General features: G+C 35.9%; 1 long non-coding RNA gene across 1 annotated transcript in view; it reads left to right on the top strand.

Moving 5' to 3' along the window:
* The window catches only part of LOC306807305, a 64149-nt gene extending 43156 nt beyond the window's left edge, over nucleotides 1–20993 (top strand). Inside the window, exons 2-3 of the long non-coding RNA XR_013775691.1 lie at nucleotides 17012–17074; nucleotides 20921–20993. This is a non-coding gene — a long non-coding RNA (uncharacterized lncRNA). The remainder of the gene's footprint in view (nucleotides 1–17011; nucleotides 17075–20920) is intronic.
* The last annotated feature ends 1149 nt before the right edge of the window (nucleotides 20994–22142 follow it).

Genomic DNA, 22142 nt, shown 5'->3' with positions numbered 1-22142 from the left:
CCAACCCATCCATGATTTCACAACATGAATTTCTGTAGAGAGGGAAGCACAATATTCATGCATTTACCCCTTTTGCAATGATAACCTTGACTTTTGGTCACTACAACGACGTTGGCCTGTTTCTCTTTTTGCTCCAGGAGTAGCAGCTGGAAAGACACTGGGATTGTTAAACAAACTAGGCTGCTGGTTAGCTCAACAAACTGCTACTTCACTTGCTTAAAAAGATTGTTGACTGATGTTGATTGAATTAGACATGCTACATTTCAAAATCAAGCTGCTATTGATATTTCACTTCTATTGCATGAATGTGGATGTGAGGATTATGATGAAATGTGTTGTATGAGCCTTTCTGATCACTCACAGTCCATTCATGCGAGTATTAAAGCTTTACAAGATAATCTAGCCAAATTAAAAATAGTAGATGAAGCTGATTGGTTTAACAACTTTTTTGGAGACTGGGGTGTCATTGGAGGGGTCAAAAATTTAATTAAGATGCAAACATTTGTATTGAGGATGCTATTAATTATAGTGATATACCTGCCTAGCTTGATTTAATGTATTCAGAGATTAATAAATCAGTAAAACAAATGATGATTGTAGAACAGAAATGGGGAAATGTAGGGGATCATTCAGCTATAGAAGCTGAGTTGGGTAGCTCCACAGACATCCTGGCTCTGGTACAGTGGAAGCTGTGTGAGAGAGAAACTCAAGACAAGAACAAGAAGTGAAGACATCGTGTCTGACCACTCTGGTGCAAGAGGATGTTAACAAGGACACCACTGATGTGAGAGGATGTTAACAAGGACTTGATAACTGAAAAGATTATGTTGCCAAGGGGATCTGAATGGAAAATTTTGGTGGAAGTTGGAGAACTATAAATTCTGGTGATTAGTGCAATAAACTGGTTTTGCTTGCATACAGCATGGTCTCTCTCAATCACTCTATCTCCTGCCTCAGGGGTTGGCAGTGGGCTGCCCTGTATGTTCTGACAGGAGAAAATCCTGATATAAGGCATGGGATCCATGGTTCCAGGAAAATACTCCTGCTTCCCTCCCTAGCTCTGAGTGTAAATAGCTTTGCTAAGGAAACCTTGCTCAGTCCTTCCAGCTCTGACTCCCTAGGTCACACTCTTGTTTTCTGCTTTCTCAGGATTAAACTCATAATTGCATCTTGGTCTTTTCAAGTTTTTTCCTCCTGGCACCTCCACCAAGCTGGGGTAGGGTCATTGGGGTTAAATCAGTGTAATGCCCCAGGCTTTGTGAAAACATTTCTACCACTTCAAGGTTAATTATTTCCCAAAAGCAGCTCCTAACAGAGGACTTTAGGAGAGATCCAGTGACTTGGTAAACAGCTTCTGCTGTTTCAGTTCTGTGAAGGTTTAAAAAAGCTGAAGTGCTTATATAATTTGGCAAAGAAAGGTGATTTTGGGTACTAAAAATAATGGTTGAAAATTTCACAAGCTTCTTTCAGAGTCCAGTTAGTAACTTTGTGTGTTAAATTTCTGCTCAATTGAAACAAAGCAGCTGCTGTCTGCAGATAGGTGGACGTTTGGGTAATTGGTTTACTTTTGGAAAAAACATTAGTATCTTACATGAAGATATATGGAAAAATAGAGGAAAATGGTAATTTTCAGAAGAAAATCCAAATGGTAATTTTCATTACTTACATATTTTAACATTTATAATAAGATATTTGACAGTAGTTCCTTCTTTGCAGAGAGCAGGATCTAAAATTTTATTAGATACAACTTATGCTAAAAGCATTTCATTCAAGGAGGTCTTCGTGGTTTTTACTGAGCACTTAGAGACTAACAGTCCTTACCTATTGTTAGTGCTAAATTACATTTCATTTTGACAGTTGACCACTGTGTCACTTTTGCAGAGACTATTTTCTTCTTGGAGTGAATGTGACATAAGGAGAATGGTTTGTCTCTTGATATTGTTCCTTGTAGATTTTTTTTTGTTCTTACAAAGATGCTTTAATAGCCTTCAGGATTCCCAGGAAGAGTGTTTTCGGGTTGTTTTTTTTTTTTTTTTTTTCATTTCTTGGGTATTTTTCCAGTGCAAAAGTGGTGAGGTGTTGAAAGCATGGATTTTCCTTGATTTATGTAGCCTTTGAGATTCTCAGCTTCTTGACAGCAAGTCCCTGAAGATTCTTTTTTTTTTTTTTTTTCCCCATCACCTTCTTCCTCTTCCCTTCAAGATACAGAGGAGTGAAAGGTATCTACCTGCCAGGGAAAAAGATGCTTGAGCATAGCAAGGGGAGTTAGTCTTATTCCTAGCTTTAAAACTGAAGTTGTTCCTGGGGTATTTTATGGACATAAGGCATACTGGGTCTGTGAAGACAATGTGACATAACAAACTTGATTTAGTGTAGCAACAGTTGAGCCTTTGTCTATGCTCTCCTGATTCTGAGTTGCTGTCTGTAGCTCTTTGCATTTAGGAAGTCTTTAGAAAGAACCAGATTCTTCTGATTCAAAACCATGCTGGTTTGCTTTAGATTAGGACCAAACCCAGTTATATTTTCTCTTTGCATTCAGAATAACACGAATGTAATGAAGTAAAATAATGAAGACAGTGTGCATAGTCTTTTTTTCTAATTGTCTTGAGTTTCTAAAAGATGCTTCAAGTTGTAGTTTTCCTTTCCTGTGCTTAACTCTAGGAATGCCTATTGTTAAGTGACGATGGGTATGTGAAAATAATCACAAGAAAAATGTATTGTGTTTGATCTGTTTGTTTAAGAAGATGTAATATTATTCAGTCTGTGAGCTGTAGTTATGAACATTTCCATGTCAGGTGATTTGTATGGAAGGCTGATGAGTAAATGTGAGCACTTGAAGTATTTCTTAAGCCATTCTAGTCAACTGCTAAGAAAAATAATTTTTAGCTATTGTTGCAGGACTAATTCAGCTTGTTAGATATCACATATCACTGCTATACTGAAAAAGGCAGGGGTGTTTTCAACTGCACTGATAGCAATAGGTTTAGTAAACATGACTAAGAATTTAATTATGTGGGGTATTGAATTTATTTAGCCAATAAATGTACCCTGACAATGTCTTCCTTTGTAAGTTTAAAGATGCTATTTATATATCTGATCAATGAATTGAGTTTCCTCCCCAATTCCTTGTCCCCGAAAGAAAAATTGTTTTAGCAACAATTGTATCTATACAGAATTATTTTTCTTGATTTCTTTGATAGGAGGTCAGCAAGAGTTAAGCCCAGGCCTGAATTTAGATCTTCCTTGTGGTGTCAGTTGCTGTGTGACAGACCTGCAGGGAGCATCAGACATCATGTGTATCAAAGTACATATAACATCTATTTTCTTGAGTCTGTTTTCAAAGCTGTCTCATTTTTAGATAAAGAGAAGCTTTCAGATTAAAGGTTTTGAGTAAGCTTCCTATCCTTGGAGTAGGATCTTTAGCTCCAGAGAACCTGAGCTAATTGCTAAGGAATCTGCTTGGCTCCTTTGCACTGGTCTGAAGTGGAGAGTCAGATCTCATTCCTGTTCAGTGCTGCCCTGTTCCAACATGGACAGATGACCTGTGAATGAGCAGCAGATTGTGCCTCACAGATTAATTTCTTTATGGAAACTTTTCTGACATTCCTTGTTCCTTGGGCAAGAGAGGCAGAGTTCTGGAGCAGAGTGGGTTCCTGGTGACTGGCTGATGCAGGCAAAGCTCAGCTCTGATACAGGGAGAGTGGTAACAGTGCTGGGGCTTTAAGCTGCTTGTGCCCTTCCTTCTCACAGGTTGCTGTGCTCTGCTGCTGAGTAGGCAGTGAGTGGGTCAGGGAGAGAGACCTGTGCTTCAATCCCAGCAAAAGTTCTCTGGGATAAATGGGATCTTGCAGATCCCAGCAGTGGTGTGGGGATTGGTTGGACTGGAGGGCTGAGCTAAAAGAGAAAGTTTAGGGAAGGAAACTGTCTTTTCTCATGGTCCTATTAGTCTGTGTGTAAAATACAATTAGTAATGTTTTGATCTTTCACATGATTTGTCTTAGACTTTTAAAACCTTGTGTTAGGTATTCATGGCTGGGTTTGATCTGTCTTATTACTGTCTGTGTAGGCTTAACTGATGACCATTACTTTTATTGTTAAATGAGCAGTGCAACTGCAGAGGAAAAAGCCACAGATCTGTATGTCTTCTACTTGTATCTCAAGATATTGCAACTTTTGACAATAAAATAAGTTTCTTGCCAAACAATTCTAGGAAATCAAAAGGTATTGCAAGATCTGGTATGTAAAAATATCAGGTTTGAAACAATGATCTGAATCATTGCCTTTCCCAAGCTGCATTTATCAAGCTTTGTAGATGATTGTTGTGGCTGATCAATAGGTTTTCTCCTAGCAGAGACTGTGGTGAGCCCTCCTCTCTTGGTCCTGTTCCAGTGTTGGATAAGAAGAACATAACTAATTCATCATCTCTCTACAGTTTGCCAGTAATTTGTTATTAATGCTTGTATTCAAGTAAATAAAACTAAACCTGACAGATGTAAGAACTGTTGCATTCACATCCCAAAGATGCAGTGAGGTTTAAAAAAATTGGCTAGGAACTGTAAAGTATAGCTTTTCATGAAACCTAATGACAGTGTAACTTCCTGATGAAAACACGGTTTTGTGAATGTCAGTGCACAGAGAATTGTTTAGACAGACTGCAAAGATGATTGCTAAAGAAATATTGAAAGCAATAAAATATAGAACAAAAACCTTCCATTAATTTTGTCATAATTCAAATATGTTATCACTTGTGTAGTATAATTTCATACAAAGAATCACATAAGTATGGCAGGTGATCCTTGAAAAGGAAGTCATGGGGAAAAGCTTTTCTTCTAATATCTTAAAGATTTAATATGGATGTTGTCATATGTTTTGTTTCTAAAACCCAACATTATGGACATTTGAGATGGAAGAAACTTTGAATTAAACTTTTTCTTGTGGCTGCTGTTTGAAGCTCCAATGAACTTTCATTAGTCATTAAAAGATCCACTTCTGAAGAGAATAGATTTGGAGAATGAGCATACTCAGTGGAAACACTTTGTTGAAGGAAGTGTCTAGTCCATCCTTTTTGCTTCTGCAAATCAAGCAAACCAAAGGAGGTTCTCTGATGGTATCCAGTACAAAATATTACATTTATGAGCAGCGATTGTTTCTTTAGGATTGTTCCTGTATTGCATTTATGTGGAGGTACTGCTTATCTAATAATTGCAATACTTAGTGGTATAATTACTTCCTTAGAAAGGAAAAGTTTTTATCCTTTTAAAATAATGCACTAGGTACATGAGTTAGTAAAACCCTTTGAGTTCCCTTGACATTGAAAATAAATTGGGAATCTTTGATCTCATTCATCTAAATGATACCTCTGCTAGGAAATCTCAATTAGAGGTTAGCAGGGTGCAGGCAGTCGAGCTGCACTGCTCTAGGTTCTCACAGCAGAAGGGAGTCTTGAGGGGGATTGTGTGTGTGTGTGTGTGCTCTGCCTCATCCCTGGCTCTCCTGTAGCCTGGAACCCAGGGCTGTGCAGAACCCTCTGCTGTGACAGGCCTTTGGAGACAAGGCACATCCTCTAATGAGCTCAGTAATTTGGCTGTTTTGGGGTAACTTAGTCCCCCATTATTGCTGCTTTGACAAGGCTCATCCTGTTATTGGTGTCAGTATTTCCTTGAGGAGTCAGGGAAGTTCTCACTCAAAACCAGATAGTAGAACTCTAGGTCCATATGACTGCTCAGAGTAGAAAGGGTTTGCCCTGAATTTACAATGTTTATAGTAATATGTTTACTAGCTGTTTGCAAAATCTTCACAAATCCCAAGTCTCTCTTGCCTTAGCTCCTCCTTTCTGAAAGAGTTAGATTTTCTTTAAAGCAAATAAAAATATTGCATTCTTAATTAGTCTGTTTTACTGTAAAAAATGAATTATTTAAATGATTGGCAAAAAATACTTTGGGATACAAACTTTTACACTATTTTTTTTTATTATGAAAATTTTGCTTTCAAAACCTTCATTCAATGTTGGTTTATGGTGTCATGGGAGGGGAACAAAAATGAACTTTGAAAAAATTGAATTTTATTTTCTCTTAAGAGGTTAAAATAATAAACCTGTGGATTGTTTTGTTGTAACAGTATTTATCAGAGTAGAGTCGATTTAGGCTTTTGCTCTGTTACATCTGTGGAGAGGCAGATGGCTGAAAAGAATATGAAGAATGTATTCTGTTTTCAGTAAAAGTACTCATTGGTCCCTTGGCTGCCTGAACACAATGAAGAAAACAGGAAGAGAGTGCAAGAAAGAATTTGTGTATGAAATTTCATCCAGTGAAATACAGAAAAGCTCCTCATCTTTCCCACTTCTTCAAAATCAGTTACTGAAAGCTAAATAATAAAATCCTAAAAATTAATATCTTAACTGAGTTTTTACTTTGGTCATGCTGTGTGCTCTGGGGCAAACTGGGCTGACTTTTTTGAGATGTTAAACTTTTATAAGTGATCACGCACAGTGCTTTGTTCTGTCACTTTGAATTTCTGTTCGTATCTTCAGCTCAGTGAGCTTTTTTCAGTGTTATCAAACATGACTCAGTATTGGGAAATGCTATCAGAATATTAAATTTGAGGTGCTTTGTTTCATTTTCAAGTTTCATTTATTGATAGGATTCATCCCTCTAATATGCATAATTAATGGAACACCTTAAGCCCAGTCCATCTGAATGCTGCTGGCTATCAGCAGTTATTTCTCTCCATTATTTACAAAAACCCAAAACCAAAAAGCCTTTTCTCACACTCATATGTTATATTTATATTGAAAGAAACCACAACAAGCTGGCTCCTGGTGCTAAGGTCAGAGGTGATTGCTGTCACACAAAGGAAGAGCCTGACTGCTGCTGCAGGAAGAAGAGCTTAATGAAAGGACAGATTTTGCCTCTGAAGAGGCAGTGAAGGAGACTTGCTGAGACTTTAGGGTCTAAGAAAAGGTTTTTAAACATAGAAACAGTGGAAGAGGAGACAGCCAGGTGAAGGGAAGCTGTAGAAAATGAGAGGGATAGAGATTTTAAGGAATGTGAAGGAAGTTCTAGATTAAAGGGATGTATTAGAATCTACAGAAGAAATGCATTTGATAGAGGAGGTACAGTAAAATATGGAGTGCAGGGATGATGAGATACTATTTCTAATATGCAGCTTGCACTTACATTCATCACTGCATTTCAATCACTGAAAAATCAAAACTTTATTTAAGGAAAAAAATGTTCAGAAATAGCCCTTTATATAGTTAATAGCCTGTCTGGTCAGTGAGCTGCCAAATATATGCTGAGCTTAGTATTCCCACTGTGATTTCTTCTTCCATAATGGAAGGAGCAGGAATGGCTTTCATAAAGACTATTTGTCATCTTTTAAAGGATGTATTGGATTTTTTTTTTTTTTTCATTCTAAAAACATGGCCTTTGGCATTCACAACATGCATTTTTCATAAATGCAATTCCTTGGCAGAGTGAACTATTCTGATGTTTGTAAGAAGTAGGATTGTATCAGGAAAAAGACTAAGTAGTTCAATGCAGGATACTATGGACTTTTCATAATGCAGAAAAAGTGTTTCTTAGAACATCATCAGATTGTTTTAAAGTTTTAATGAAAATATTTTATTTTGGAAGCTTAAATTATATTTCATCTGTTAAAATTTTTGTGCTCCCTTCTACATTCCTGTTTAAATTATGATTAGAGTGTGAGTTCAAAGATACAATTCTTAATGAAGCCTGCTCACATAATTGTTGGGAGGCTGAAATCCAGCTCCTTGGCTCTGATTCAGCCCCACAGAGCTTCTTTGCTTTTAAACTACAGTAACTTGTGTTTGTTACAAGCTGTTCCACAGATATAGGTACTTAGAGACTAATTATAGATACCTTATTATATCTTCCTGGAAAATGATTAAATTAATGCATTATATTTTCTTAGACAATTTCAGGGGAATCTCTTATAATCTTGTGGTCTGTTCTGTATAAATATCCAAGCAGTAGCAACTCCTGTTGTGTCTGTTATTCACTGTTACTGCCAGGTTAAGGTTTGGGTCTGTACAACCTCAAATCAAAGGTTGTGTGTTTGTCATGTTAAGAATCTGTGGGTTTGGGTGTCTGCAAGAAAATTCTGTCTTTAAAGTGAGTAACAGTGAAATAAACTTCCCCATTAGATGTTAGGTACCTGTTATTGTAAACACAAGATGTTCATGTTGAAAGTAATGTTTTATATTTTTGGAGCAATGCAGCAAGGGCAGTGGTAAATGGGGAGTTCCTTACTGGGTGTTGTGTTGTATTTGTGGTGGTTTTTATTCTCCTCTGGAATCATTGGTGAGGGCAACTGGTGATATCCACTGGGATGTTTTAGAGAGTTTATTTTTAATTAAAAATGAATATGCTTCTTATTTGACTCTGGTTTTCTGAAACCTGTTAAAGAGTCTACAAGAGTTATTAAATGTTGCTTTGCAAATAATAGTTCTGCAGTCTAGGGGGAGACTTCTGTCTTTGAGAATCTGGCTGCATAAATATGGGACTATAAAGTTTTTGGGATGGACCTTCAGTAGGGCAGTGAACATGGCTTTTGTCTAGGATTAATTAAAAAAAAAATCAGTGTTCTGTGCATGTGCTTTGACAGGTGAAAAGAATCAAACACTACATAAGTTAACTGGGATGCTAGAGAATTTGTATTTGATACCCCTGAGAATTATCAAAATGAAAGCACAGTGAGATCTAAGGAAAAGAATTGTAAAACAATTAAAAAATGGGTGACCAAAACCAATTGGTGACACACAGGATGGAGAAGGGGAAATACAAAGCAAGTGGTCAACATTGACCTTTAAGCCCTAAAGTTTGTGCTGGTTTGTTGCTTTAAGTTTTAGGGAATCTTACTCTCTATTTATTCAATTTTTCCTTTGGTTTGTTAAAGCAGTGTCATAATTTCCATGGACCTGTAGCAAAGGAAACTGTCTTCCTGGTGATAGCATCACTTAAACTGAATCTGGAACTTCTGTTCAAAGGTGGGATTTTTGGAAGTGTAGGATGTGATCAGTATTGCATTGCTTCAGTTGCATTTGGTGTGAAAGGAAAGAATCTGAAAAATGGATGATAACTGCTAGAAGTATGAAAGAGTATATTTTAAATTACTGTATTAAAGCTGTTTAGCTCACTATCTTAGAGAGTGATAGCTTAGATATTGTAGCTATTGAATAATTGCCCAATTTCTGTTACTGTAGTTGAAAAAGTATATCTTTTTTGCCTTCTCAAAAATCTCCAATGCCTTCTAAAAATAACATTTGCAACAGTTTTTAAATGACATTCTTAAGTCCCCAGCTGTTATTGACAGCAGTAAGACTTTAGTGGCTATTGACTACTGAAACTGTATTTGACTTCAGTATTAAATATTATGTTTTACAAGGACGTTTATGGAGTAAAAAGAATACTCTGCCTTCTTCCCTCAACATAATTAATAATTTTGTCGTGTGCCTTCTCTGTGCCTCTTCAGTAACCATGACTCACCTTAATACCAGTGTTTGACATTAGAAGCCTCTCCAGAGAGGAAGAAAATCATTCAGAAATGAGCTGTATAAAGGTTATTAAACCAACACTTAAGATTCTAGTCCTGCACATCTTCCTTTGCCCCTAATTACATGGCAAGAACAGCAATGTAGAATTTTCAGTATATGCATATGCTGAATGTATCTTTATTGGAGGAAAAGTACTTACAGGGAACTCAAAGTTTACTCCCAGCAGTCACATATATTGCTTATATATATTTGGAATGCTGTTTTTTTTCAAGAGTAAGGAAGAAAACTTGGGGGTTGAGTGTCCTAAAATTACACATTGAAGTAGATATATAATAGGATTCTTTGCTTACCCCTTGTTGCATGGGTCAGGTTTTTAGCTGAAGTTGCTTTATTGACTGCACTGTTACCACTTCTATAAGTAAAGGCCAGTTGCTCAAGAAAGTTTGGAACATTGGGTCAGTGCTGTGTAAATACATCCCTGCTTGCAAACTTCTCCTTTGTCACCTCCTAGAAAGCTCCAGGTCTAACCTGAACAGAAATATCCACATTACAGTAGAACAGTGTATTAATTGTCTAATTTTGAAATGTAATCAAAAACCCGCTTACCTTAAGTTTTTATGTTTCTAAAGCTTCTATAATTCATGCAAACTGGGAAAAAGTTAATTTTTAATCACCAGAGTGTAGCATGCTTAGTTACATTCCCTTTACAGGTAGCAGACTGCAAAGCAGTGATAATTTGCAGTGTGGCTGCTCTGACTTGCAGTGCATGACCTTGGTGAGGTCAGGTCCTTTCAATTAGCAGGATGAGGCTGTAAAATCCCCTGCCATTATGTTCTTGTTGCCAGGGTCTACTGCTAATTTACAGAATATTGCACAGGTTGACCATTAAAGTCAATTCCTTCAATAAAAATTTAACACAAACTTCCTTTCCTAATTTATAAAACTGTCTTTTTCAACCTTGTGCATGCCAAATGAATGATTTGAGACTATAAAAGGTGTTTAGATCTTTATTCTTTTGTGTTGGCTTTTTCAGTGAAGTTTGCCTAATACTTTATGAAATGATTTTGCCCTCCTGAGTGGTAAACAGGTAATTCAGCTTAGCTGAGTAAAGGTGCAATGTTTGATATTTAGTGCTTACTGAAAAGAAATTCAAACAAACATATAAAAGCTTTAGAATTTCCAACCTGATCAGGCTGCTGCTGCTAATAATAATAATAATGCATCAAAAAGACATGTGTTAGCCAAAAGGAGAATTTCCTAAAAGGATAGAACTTTTAATGAAGTCTTTTCAAGAAACAGAAAAGGCAGTGCTGGAAAAAAACCCGTGAATTATGAAAATCTAAAAATTTTATTTTATCCCTAGGCATGGTTTATAAAATAGCATTTAGTTTCACTTATTTCTCAGTTCTTCAAATTCAGGTATTTTTTGACAATAACAAATTGCAATACTAAGCTTGAAATCACTGATCTGGTTAGATAAATCAAAACGAGACAGATATTGTCGAGTTTGGCTGCATGTGTATGTAATGCTATTTTTTGTCTTGTTCATGGTTCAGTTTTCCATTTAATACCCACTAAAAAAGGAAGTAAAACTGGGCAGGAGCAAGTATTGGAGTCATGTTTTTAATGGTTGTTTTCCCACTTTAACATCTATGAATACAGATTTTGTTTTCTTAACAAAATATACAGATTTTTTTTTATTTTAAAGCTTTCCCTCTTTCTTCTTTTCAAGATTGCATTGCCATTTTTTTTTTTTGACATTCTAAGCACATTATAGTCCTAATTTGTAAATCAAATCATCCAGTTTGTTTTGAAACACCTTCCCCAAGTGCAGTTCCGATGTTGTGGCCCTTGTGTCATTATTGATGTTGAGGGCAATGGAATGGGGCAGCATTGCTGCTGCTCCTTGCCTCTTAAAATTCATGTCATTTGCTTAAAAATCAGCTTTCATGGTGCACAAGCAATGAGGGCATCTGTCAAAAAACTTCTTAAAGTTATTTTTAGATATTCTTCATTTCAATATGTGTTGCTTTTAATATTCTACTTTTTGGTCAAATTATGAGGAAACAGCTACACTGCAGTTTTTTCATTATTGATACTTTAGGAGTGTTAATATGCAATTAAAATATGCAAAATTGATAAATAAGTTTTTCATTAAAAACTCATTTTATTTAGCTGATGTGAAGTTTGATAAAGGTTTTGAATCTCTGAACTAGTGTTCATGTTAATGCACCAGCATCTGTGTTCCAGATTTCTTTCTGATATTGCCTTCAAAATGAGTATCATGTCTCCTTATACTTCTCTGCTGGATATTTTCTAGTTTGCCAGAAGGTGTTTAATTACCAGCTAAGCTTATGCAAGTATTTGATTCAAACTGAAAAATATTATTCTGATCTAATGTTATTTTAAATTAGATAACTAAAATGTTTTTTTGGATTGAATCCTTTGTGATGGTTTTACTTATATAGGTTTTAATATGCTTTTTTTAGTGATTTAGACACTTTACATTTACTTTCAGGGTTATCTGTTAAATATTTTGTCATGCAGTCTGAATTCCTCACTGTTACTGGTGTGAATTCTCCCTTACACACATGGTGTGCACATGTTTGTATTTTTACATTTGTGAATATTTCCCTCTGTACCTGACCCTCTCTCTTCTATCTTGAAAAGTAATTTGGGAACCTGCAGTTATTAATATTTACCAAAAATTTTTTAATAATTCAAGAATCCTGACTGCTGCTTTGTCAGAATCTGCTGCTCTGGTTTAAAATGAATAAGCAGATTTAATTAGGGGACTTGGAAGGAGTATTCCTTGAGAGAAAGAAGCATTCTGGTGCATAATTGATGCTATGCAGGTATTTTAGGTATAACTTTTGACCAGGGTATTGCAGCCACCATTCATTTGCTAATGGTGGTTTTATTATCTGTTTTTTTGTCTCCTTCACTGTTCCAATCTTGTCCCATCCTCTGTTTGAGATGCAAGTGAAAAAAGTTGTTAACAGTCAAAGCACAAATCATGTTATGGCTCACTGGGGCTAGCAGCTTCTCAAGCCTCAGTAAGGGCTTTAAGTTCCTCTATTGATACTTAGTCTGGAATTTAGTTATTTAATAGTCTGACTTTTATCTTAAACCTTTATGAAATGAGATTTGTTGGAAAACATGCACAGCTTGAACTTCATTCAAAAGCCTCCATTTAGGGAACACATTCCCTTTCATGGTCACCCACAGAGCAAACATTTAGAAATGTTTTGAAGACAATTGATTTGCTTAATCCTTTATCAAGTTATGCTTTGGATCTCAGATTTTTAAGAACTAATTTTGAAACACAGTTTTTGTGATGACTACATTAGTGATACCTGCAGAAATATAGATTCTATTTCTTGTTTTATGCCAGGCTTTTTCTGACTGTAGTTAATTCACTGTATGTTATATCCCTTCCACAGAAAGTCAGGTGCAAGTAGTTCCCATATTTGCTTTCATCATAGAGATTATGACATACAGGAGTAAATCAGTTCTACATTTAATTCAGCACCTAGCACTAAATCACTTTCTTAAATAAAATCCTGACCTTTAAAAGATCTCATCAAATGTGATGTTTTTTGTGCATGTCTCCCCTCCAAGCATGGCAATAGGAATGGCAAACTGATAGATATTCTTGGCAAGGTACACATGAGATTGATTTACTTGGTGTGCAGTTGCTTTGAGAATGTTTGCAATGGAGACTTGTGGCACTAATGAAGGTCTTTTCCCTTGGAACATTTGCACTCCTTTAATCCTCATTTTTTTCCTGCATTTTTAAATTTTTTTTTTTGGCAGGGGGTTATTTTAAATTTTGTTTTTTAATTTATTTTTGGTCTTTTTTTTTGGCCTTTTTTTTTCACGGTACTGTTTTTCCATCTTACTGCACAATAAGCTGAATTTGTTATAAAGCTATAGTGTTCCATTAAAACTATTGTGACTGTTTGGTTAAATCAACTTTTGATAAAACAGAAAATTAAATCAGTTTCTAAACCAAGTGAATGTCTACCAACCTGTCTCATTTTATCAGTGAGAGCTTGTGAGATTTTGTAGTTTAAGGAATCATCCACCATTACTGGTACAGATCAGTGGAGCTGAAGCAACTTAATATTTATGTTGGAATGGGGGTGATGGGGGATAGACTTCCCTATGCTGAGCAACAGGGCTGGCAGTTGCCTATGGAACAATTGATTATAAGATTTTTTTTATTTTTTTTCTTGCAGTGCTAATAAAACCAGGCTGCACTGGTGTATAGTATGCATGGACACCTCCCTCATATTTGACTTATAGCAGTCCCATGATATTTAGAAAAGGAACTTTTTAATTTCTTGTAATAAAAACTTTTAGTATTTTCTCTTTTCTTTTTCTTTGCAATTTATAAGAAGTCTGTTTATCTTTTATACGTTGGCCTGATTTGGAGGAAGATTTTGTAGATGTTCCTAATCACCAGTTTGCACACAAAAATCAGAATTACTGATTGCTTTGGGCCAATTTATAACACATCTCATATAACTGTACTGAGTTTAAGAATTACAATATCACAATATAGTTCTAGTAAGAGGCTGAACTGCCTTTTTTTTTTTTTTTTCATATTTGTCATTACCACTCAAATAACTCACTCCAAAGTGTCTGTTGGTGTGCTGCTTCATGAGTGCTTAATGATGACTTTCATTCAGTCTAAGCTGTCAGTAGGTCAGAGATGCCTCATATCTTGGATGGAGTTATGAAATATCCCGAGTTTATTACCCTATTAAAATTCATTTTAAATGTCAAAGTTTCTAATTTGAACAAGGAAATTTAGTTTAGGAGCATCTGCAAAGTAGCATACAATTTTCTCCTTGAGTATCAAGTGAAATATCAGATAAAAATAAAAAGAACTTTACAGCATATGATATTTAATACTTTTGTCTTTTAACTTCAGGTAGTTTGCAGAGGGGGCTATAAGAAATAATAATTTTGTGGTCTTTTATGATTTACTTTTTATGTTAAAAACAGTCTGGAGAAAAGACCTGTCTAACCAAAGATACTGATGATTTTAATAAAATAAGCCCCAATATTCTTAGCAAAGTTCACTGCACTTTTTTCCTTGAGAAAGTTCTGTGCTTTGCCATCCCAGGAATGCCTCATTGTTTGCTTTGACCCAATTTATTGTCTGTTCTGTGACGATAATTTAATTTTTCTCCCTTGCCAAGCTGTGGCCTGTGTTCACCAGGCCTTTTCCTCTCTGCTGATTGTGGTGTGTTGGGTTCTCTTCTCACTGCACTGTTTTCCTGGTCAGGGGCTGCAGCTTCAATGACCTGAATGTTCTACAGCAGCTAAAATATTACAGACAAATAGATGGCCAAGCTGGGTGGTAGGGCAAGTCTAAAATTGTCCAGATGAGCATGAAGATTATCAGGTAATGATCAAAAGAAATGCTTTTCTGAGCCCGTTCAGTGAGGTTTCTGAAGTTGGACACACAGTTATTCTGTCAGCTGCTTGTAAAACCTGAAGCTGGAGCTTTGATAAACAGTGTCTTTTCTTGTTAATAAAGAAATGTCATTATTGATATCAGATATCAGAGTTACTGATTTGTTGCTCTCTGATTAATTCCTTGTGTGGAAGTATGAGATTAACAATGGAGTACAAAAAGCATGATAAATTCGTTTAGTGATAAGGACTTAGAGTATTCAGGAAGTAGTTTGCTGGCTTGTGAAGCTTAAATGTTAAATTCCCTCACAAAAAATAGTAGTTATGGTGTTCATTTCAGTATTACTGGATCCCATTGAGTTTTGAGGATGGCTCATGTGAAGCTCAGTGAGGCAAACAGCACATGCAATATATCTCTCAAATTCTGTCAAATAGTCAGATATCATTTTGTATCACACAGGAATTTTAATTTCAAAAGGAAATTAAAGCAGCATGGGAAAAATAACTGAGAATTTCTTTATATAGTAATGAATTTTGTTTGAAAAAGCCTCTTGGTGTTTGATACCTCCATCATAATGGAGTGTTATTCTCTCCGGAATCAGCCCATTACTGTAACTTTCTCTCCAGTCCAATTTACATACTCAGAGTCTGTACAAAGAGGTATCATTTTCAGAGATGCTGGCCTGCATCTTGATCATTGCTGTACCTGTGGGGCTGAGTAGCTATCCCTGAGGTCAATAGCATATTTTAAATGTTAGAAGTCTGTATTGTATGCCAAAATCTTTATTAAAGCAGCCTTAAATTGTTTATATATTTTTTTAAAAAAGAGAATTACATTAATGGCAATAAAAACTTAGATTTCATCATCAGATTTTTGTGACTTGAACTTCAAAAGTTTTGATGATGTCCTACATTTCTTTAGAATGAGAGTCACAGTTATTCAGTCACTTAAATGCTAGCCTTCTCAGCTGAATCTGTTCCTCTGAAAAACTTTTCATAAAATCCATTGTTTCTTGTGGCATCACAGAAAAGAGACTCTTGGTTTTGTTCTACAACAGGAACAAGAATGCAACCTGTCTTGGATTCAGGTATTGATGTAAGAAGAGTTAATATTGGGAAATTGAATTACTTTCATGTGCTCTAAATATAAGTTTCAAGACAGTTAATTTCAGAATGGCATATCTCAGCAGATGTGTGGAATTTATAATAGATCTTGTCTTCACTATGAGCTTTAATATACAATTATATAAAAATTCTAGAAATGTCAAGTAGGGAAAAATTCTTAATGCAAATCAATAGCAATTTGGCTGTCTTGCTAGATCAGTTGTATTCTGTGGTTTGTAATTTTTCAATGAATAGACAATAATGTTTTACATAAGCATTGTAATTTCTTTTCATATTGATTTGTCTTGATAGTTCCTTCTGGTTATTAGCATGGCTATTATTTGTTTGACACTACCACCTAGTGAATGTGGCTCTTGTCTTAAGCTGCAGTGCTGCTTCCTGCTCACACATAGAAGATACCTTGTCAATAATACCAAAAACAGGACAAAATATTATTTCCCTTTTATAGATGCTGTGCTTAACGTGTGTACTTGCCTTGGCTTCTGGGCAGAATTGTACAGTGCATGCTGGAAACTTTGCTGCCACAACCACATTGTCACTGATTCTTTCAGGATTCAAACTGATGCCATTTGGATTCTCTTTGTATAAACTGCATAAACAGCTCTTACTTTGGCTGTAAGTGTTGTGTACCTGCACCTCAATGGGGTGACAAGTTCTGTCATCAGACATTTGTTATTGAGAGCTAATAACAAAAGAGTCTTCCAAGCTGTGCTTACTTCATCCTCTGTTCAAAACAGCCCAGTTGCTTGGGTTGTTAGAGCTTTGCTTTGGTGGGAGGCTCATGTATTCAAGGTGTTTTTTAAGGTCCAGAAAGGAGTCTATTAAGGTCCAGAAAAGAGCTGAGTGGAGAAATCAAGTTGCTGCAGAAGCCTGAGTCTCTGCAGTTTGAGCAGCTCATCCTTCCTTCTTCTCACACTTTTCTCTGTTGTTTCTTTGCCACAGGATTTGGAAATCTCATTGCTGCTCTCTTCATTCAGGCCCAGAGGTCCCTCTTCTGCTGCACTTGTGAGTTGGTGGTAGTTTCCAGAGTGATGTAGTGATTGGATTTGGGTGGGGTTGAGCTTTGGTGCTGTATTTTCAGTGGTTATATTTTCAGTGTATTTTTTTTTTCACTGCCCTTGTGAGTTGCTGGGTTCTTTACTCAAGTGCATTCACACAGATAAAGACAGGCTGCAAAGAATGTTCTGGTCATTCTGACCATTCTTGTGATCCCCTGAATTTTATTGATGCAGATTATTGTACCTTGATATTGAAGGGCATGTATCATGTGTTAGCTCAAACTACAAGTTCATTTGGTTTGCTCAATTTGTGTATTTTTAGCATTGTTTATTACAGGTACTGTTGAGTGAGCACAAATACTCTTAGGGGTGACACAAATTAATTCCACTCCCATCATAGAATCTCTCCATGGATTTATCACAAATTGCTGCAGCTGTGAGTGATTCCATTCTCTCATGAGAAGTGTGAGATTAAATTCTGTCACTACAGTACTGTTTTTAATTAATTTAACCTCCAAACTAGCAATTTCCTAGTGTCAGTTTCTCTCTCTTCGGTCAGTAGATAAATTAGTTAATGGCAAATTAATTAGTTAATGCAGTCAGTGTTTAAAAGCTCCATAAAAAGAATAAGAATGGTGCAGATTCTGTAAATGTTGCAGAAGTAGGGGTTTGTCTTTAAGAGGAAAAACAGAAATTGCATTTTTGCATTAGTTGCTTGACTACTACTGCTGAATTAACTGTGGAACGTGCTCAGCTATGAAGCAGAAGTGGAAGCTGAAATGCTGTAGTGCCAATTGCTAGATCCTGAAGTGATGTTTTTGTAATAATTTGGGGAATAATAAAACCTAAGAGTAAAAATTGCATGTTGCTATACCAAAACTAGTAGAACTAGTCTGACAGTCAAATGTACACCTTGCCCTCTGTATTTTGTGAATACTGTTAGTTGCCATATTAAGAACTTCAACACTTGAGTTTGATTAAAAGCTGTTTTAAATTGGATTTACTGGATTTACTTTAATATAGATATTGACTCAATAGGGAGGATGCAATGCATGTTTTGCAAGTTTAATGAACCATTACAAATGACACATTGTTATTAAGTTCAATTGGCAGTATGTTTTGTCATGACATTTTCTAAATCAAGTGTAAATGGGAAAAACAGTAGAAGTTATCCTGAAGGTGCTCAGATAGGACACAGCAAAAACTGTTTAAACTATTAATATAGAGCAAATGGAATTACTTAGTGAGTGGTTGAATCCTTGCCAGTTAAATGCATGTCAAAACAGGTATTGGTTAACATGATTGGAAAAGAGATAATTTCTTCAAAATACAGTGGCTCATATGAAACAATTGCATACACAAAACTCAGTAACAATTTTGAAATACTGTCTCCTGTTATGCTGCATTTGATTGAACAAATTTAGTGTTTGTCACTATTTAGAGATACAGACTTGTATTTATTCTAATTTTCAGGAAAGACTTTCTAGCTTCAGTAGAGCAGAAGGTGGAGAAAGTCTTCTCTTGAGGCATTATTTGTATTTCATTTGTGTTTTGTGTGACTTTAGTGGAGATTTATGCCCTATTGGGTGTATATGAGGCTAATTCTACTCTAGTTTGTGTTTAATTCTTCATGGCATGCTCTGTGTCTCAGGTCAGTGTGTATAATTAGAAGGCTAATATGCTTGCTCAATGCTTACAGGAATCTTCTCTTTGAAGCTTGAATGGGTTTTTTTGTATTGTTTTGAGGGTTTTTTCTGGTTTTTCCCATCCCCCCCGTGCTACCTGCTCTTTAAGAAATAATGGTATTTTTCCTGTGATGACTCAGGTATACTTTGAATTTTATTGCTGTTTCTTGTGTTTCATGCTTAATCTTTTCAAATGCAATTATCCATGTGATGTATTATAAGCTTCTGGGGAGAACAGAACATTATAGTTTCTACATGAATAGCTTGTAAGAAAATGACTAAGTGGACCTGTTTATAGACCTAATGCACCGGGATTCAACTCTAAAAAGAATGTAAGAACAATGGGCCCTGGTTAACATTCTGTGGAAGCCAGCAGCTTTGATGGATGTATTTGTAGATGTCTGCAGAATACAGATAATCAGTATTTGAAGTGTGAAAATTAAAGATCTACTTGACCAGTTATAATTACAGCACTGTAAGAGCAGAATGGCACTGAGAAGTAATAAAATGATCTTTAATCTCTTACACTGTAAATTATAATCTGTTTGTGGTTAAGGGAAAATGTTTTGGTGGCTGTAGTATCCCATTCATGTGACTACTAGGGGGGATTTTTTACCTTCTGGATTTTACTTTGAGCTAGTAAGTAGATATTGTTCAGGAATTTCTTGCAAGATGAAAAGCCACTAAAAATGTGTTTATTTCTTGATTAAAGGTTCATCTGTCACTGGGATTTGACTGTTTCTCTGACTTCCTTTTTATAGTATTGAAAGATATTGGGGCTTTATTTTATGATGTTTTCACTGCTTGCTTTTTATTGAGATACTGTGATATCTTAGCATTTTGAATTTAACATATCTGTCTTTTAGTTTGTGGAAAGTATCTCTATTTGATTGCTGTGTCAGTTTTACCCAATTATTCGTCAAGGTTTTTAGTCAGGGTTTTTAAGTGCAGTATCTTTATTTAGAGTATTTTATAACTGCTTTTTCTATTTAGTTTTTATATCCCCCCTTCAAATTTTGATTAATTATATTGAATAGAAATACAAGTGTTTCTTGTACTTAGGCTCTCTATTATATCAGCAGAAAGCATAACATGTCAGATTAAATATTCAGAAGAAAGTAGAAGAGGCTGAAGTCCTACACTGCTCATCTGCAATGTGTGGGGAAGGTCCTGGCAGGTGCCAAGGAAAAGGTTGGCATTGCTGGGGCTTGTTCCCAGTGCCAGGTGCTCTGGCTGTTGCTGCTCATACAGGAATGTTGTACTGAGCACACTGTGCATTCACTGCTTGTGCCAGGTGTTTCTCTTGCTTTAAGCTGGGATCCAGCCTGATGAAACTGTACTCAGGCTACCTGGACCACTTCCATAATTCAGCAGGAGGAGGAGCTGTAATTTCCACTATAGTGAATACAAGTAAAGTTAAGTAGAAAGGACAGTCTGTCCAGAAGATTGCAAGACTTCATTGCACATATCTGATAATACAATTGAGTAATTTTGGTCTGTTGGGTGCTCTAGTTACTATTACTATTTTCTCTCTGATTATGAGAATAAATAATTGTTTTGATGATTTTTCTGTGAACACTTTAACAATAATTTTGTCTACCAGCAGCTACATGCATTTGTAATAATCGTGGTAATATAGATTACCCTATAACACAAAAAACCTCAGTATTTATGAAAAGAATAAAGTTCATGAAGTTCTTGATAGCTGTACTTTAATTGTGCTGATAGTAAACAAGGAATATTCTAAATTGGGAGTTAGAAACTTGGCAAGATTGGGAATTGCTGATGTGGTATGTTTTTTCTTCTCTCACATGAAGAATAACTTTTCCATTAGTTTGCTTCATTTCTAGCTTGGCCAAATACACTGAAATTTGGGATATGGTGCAAAGCATCTTGGTTGTAGGTTTGCAGTTCAGGCTATTAGTCAAATATAAGCTATATTTAAAACCTCATACAGTTTTAGTAGCTCTCCCAGTAATGTTAACATTGTCTCAACCTTTGCTGTGTTGTTTAAAGTGCTGACACAAAAGGAAGCCTGAACTATAGCAAATACAGATTATTTTTTTTTTCCTATACAAAACTGCCATTCTCTTGTTTCTATTATACTTTGATCATTATAGTCAAATAGTTTCAAGCATATTCCTTTCAATGACTTCTTTTCCTTTCAGCTGGAGTTAGTCCTGTTGCACTGATGCTATTCAGGAGAGGATGAACTCATAGTAACTCTGCTGTGTCTCTCTTGACCACACCAAAGTGCTTCAGACCTTCCTAATCTTGCACTGTGTGATAAAAGCTTTCATGTCCTTTGCTGTTGCCCTGATACCAGTGCAGCTGCCTCACCCATGGTTCTTATTATCTCATTACTAACATTACACTCCTTATACTGGCTAACTTGAAAAATCTGCTGAAATAAATTTCCAGTGATAGCTGTCAGGAGAGGCAGCACTGTTGCACTTAAAACAAATGTGCATCTGTCTTCTACTTAAGTGAGAGTGTATTTCTGTGATTCTTAGTGTCTTTCTTCACCTGGAGCAGGCACCTGAAGAGCAAGGAGTGGTTAAAATGGAATAAATGTTTTAAATAGAAGAAAAGGATTTATTTGCCTCTAAATAGAGTTTTACAATCTGTGGACAGATACATTCTCCAAGTTAATTCTCTCCAATGTGCACACTCCATCTGACAGTAGATATATTTTTTTGTTGTCAGATGATCTTCCTCTGCACATTGAAGCTTCTTGACACTGTGCCTTGCTGGGAGGTGTAACTGTAGCAGGAAAGCAAGATGGAAAACAAAAAGCAGCAGAGAAAATGCTGGATTCCCTTAGGGCAATAAGTTTTGCTTTTATGTAGCAGCCATTTTCTGACAGGACACATAACAAGTTCCTTGTATTTTTTCCTTGTGTGACTTTCCATGTTCCACACAAGGCATACAGAGAATGTTTATGCCTTTTTCTACTTCATTAAAGCACTTCCTGGAGGAACAGTTCCTTTCCTCTCTATGGCTCTGCATGGCTTGTTTTGTAGAATTGCAAAGATCAGGAGAGGTTAATGCTGCTACTTTTTTCAATAGGAACAAAATATGTGTTTTTTAAAGTATTATATATAAGTAGGCTTGCAGGCAGGGTGAGAGAATGTAAGGAAATGCAGCTCTTACAGGCATCTGGTTTATAGACAGTAAGTATTTATCAAGCAAGACAAAAGCTGTATTTGTATATGAATATAAATGATATCCTGAAATCTGATTACTTGTTAATGTGTACTGATCTGAAACATTCTTCAGAATGGTAGAAATTATTTATTCTTGTCTTTTGTAATGCCTGTGTCTTCATCAGAATATTTCAGAATGCAATTCTACTCCCTTTGACATAATGGAAATCAGGAATGTCACTGG

The sequence above is a fragment of the Erithacus rubecula genome (genome assembly GCF_903797595.1).
Source record: "Erithacus rubecula genome assembly, chromosome: 13".
NCBI lineage: Eukaryota > Metazoa > Chordata > Aves > Passeriformes > Muscicapidae > Erithacus > Erithacus rubecula.
This window is presented reverse-complemented; position numbering and strand designations above follow the sequence as displayed.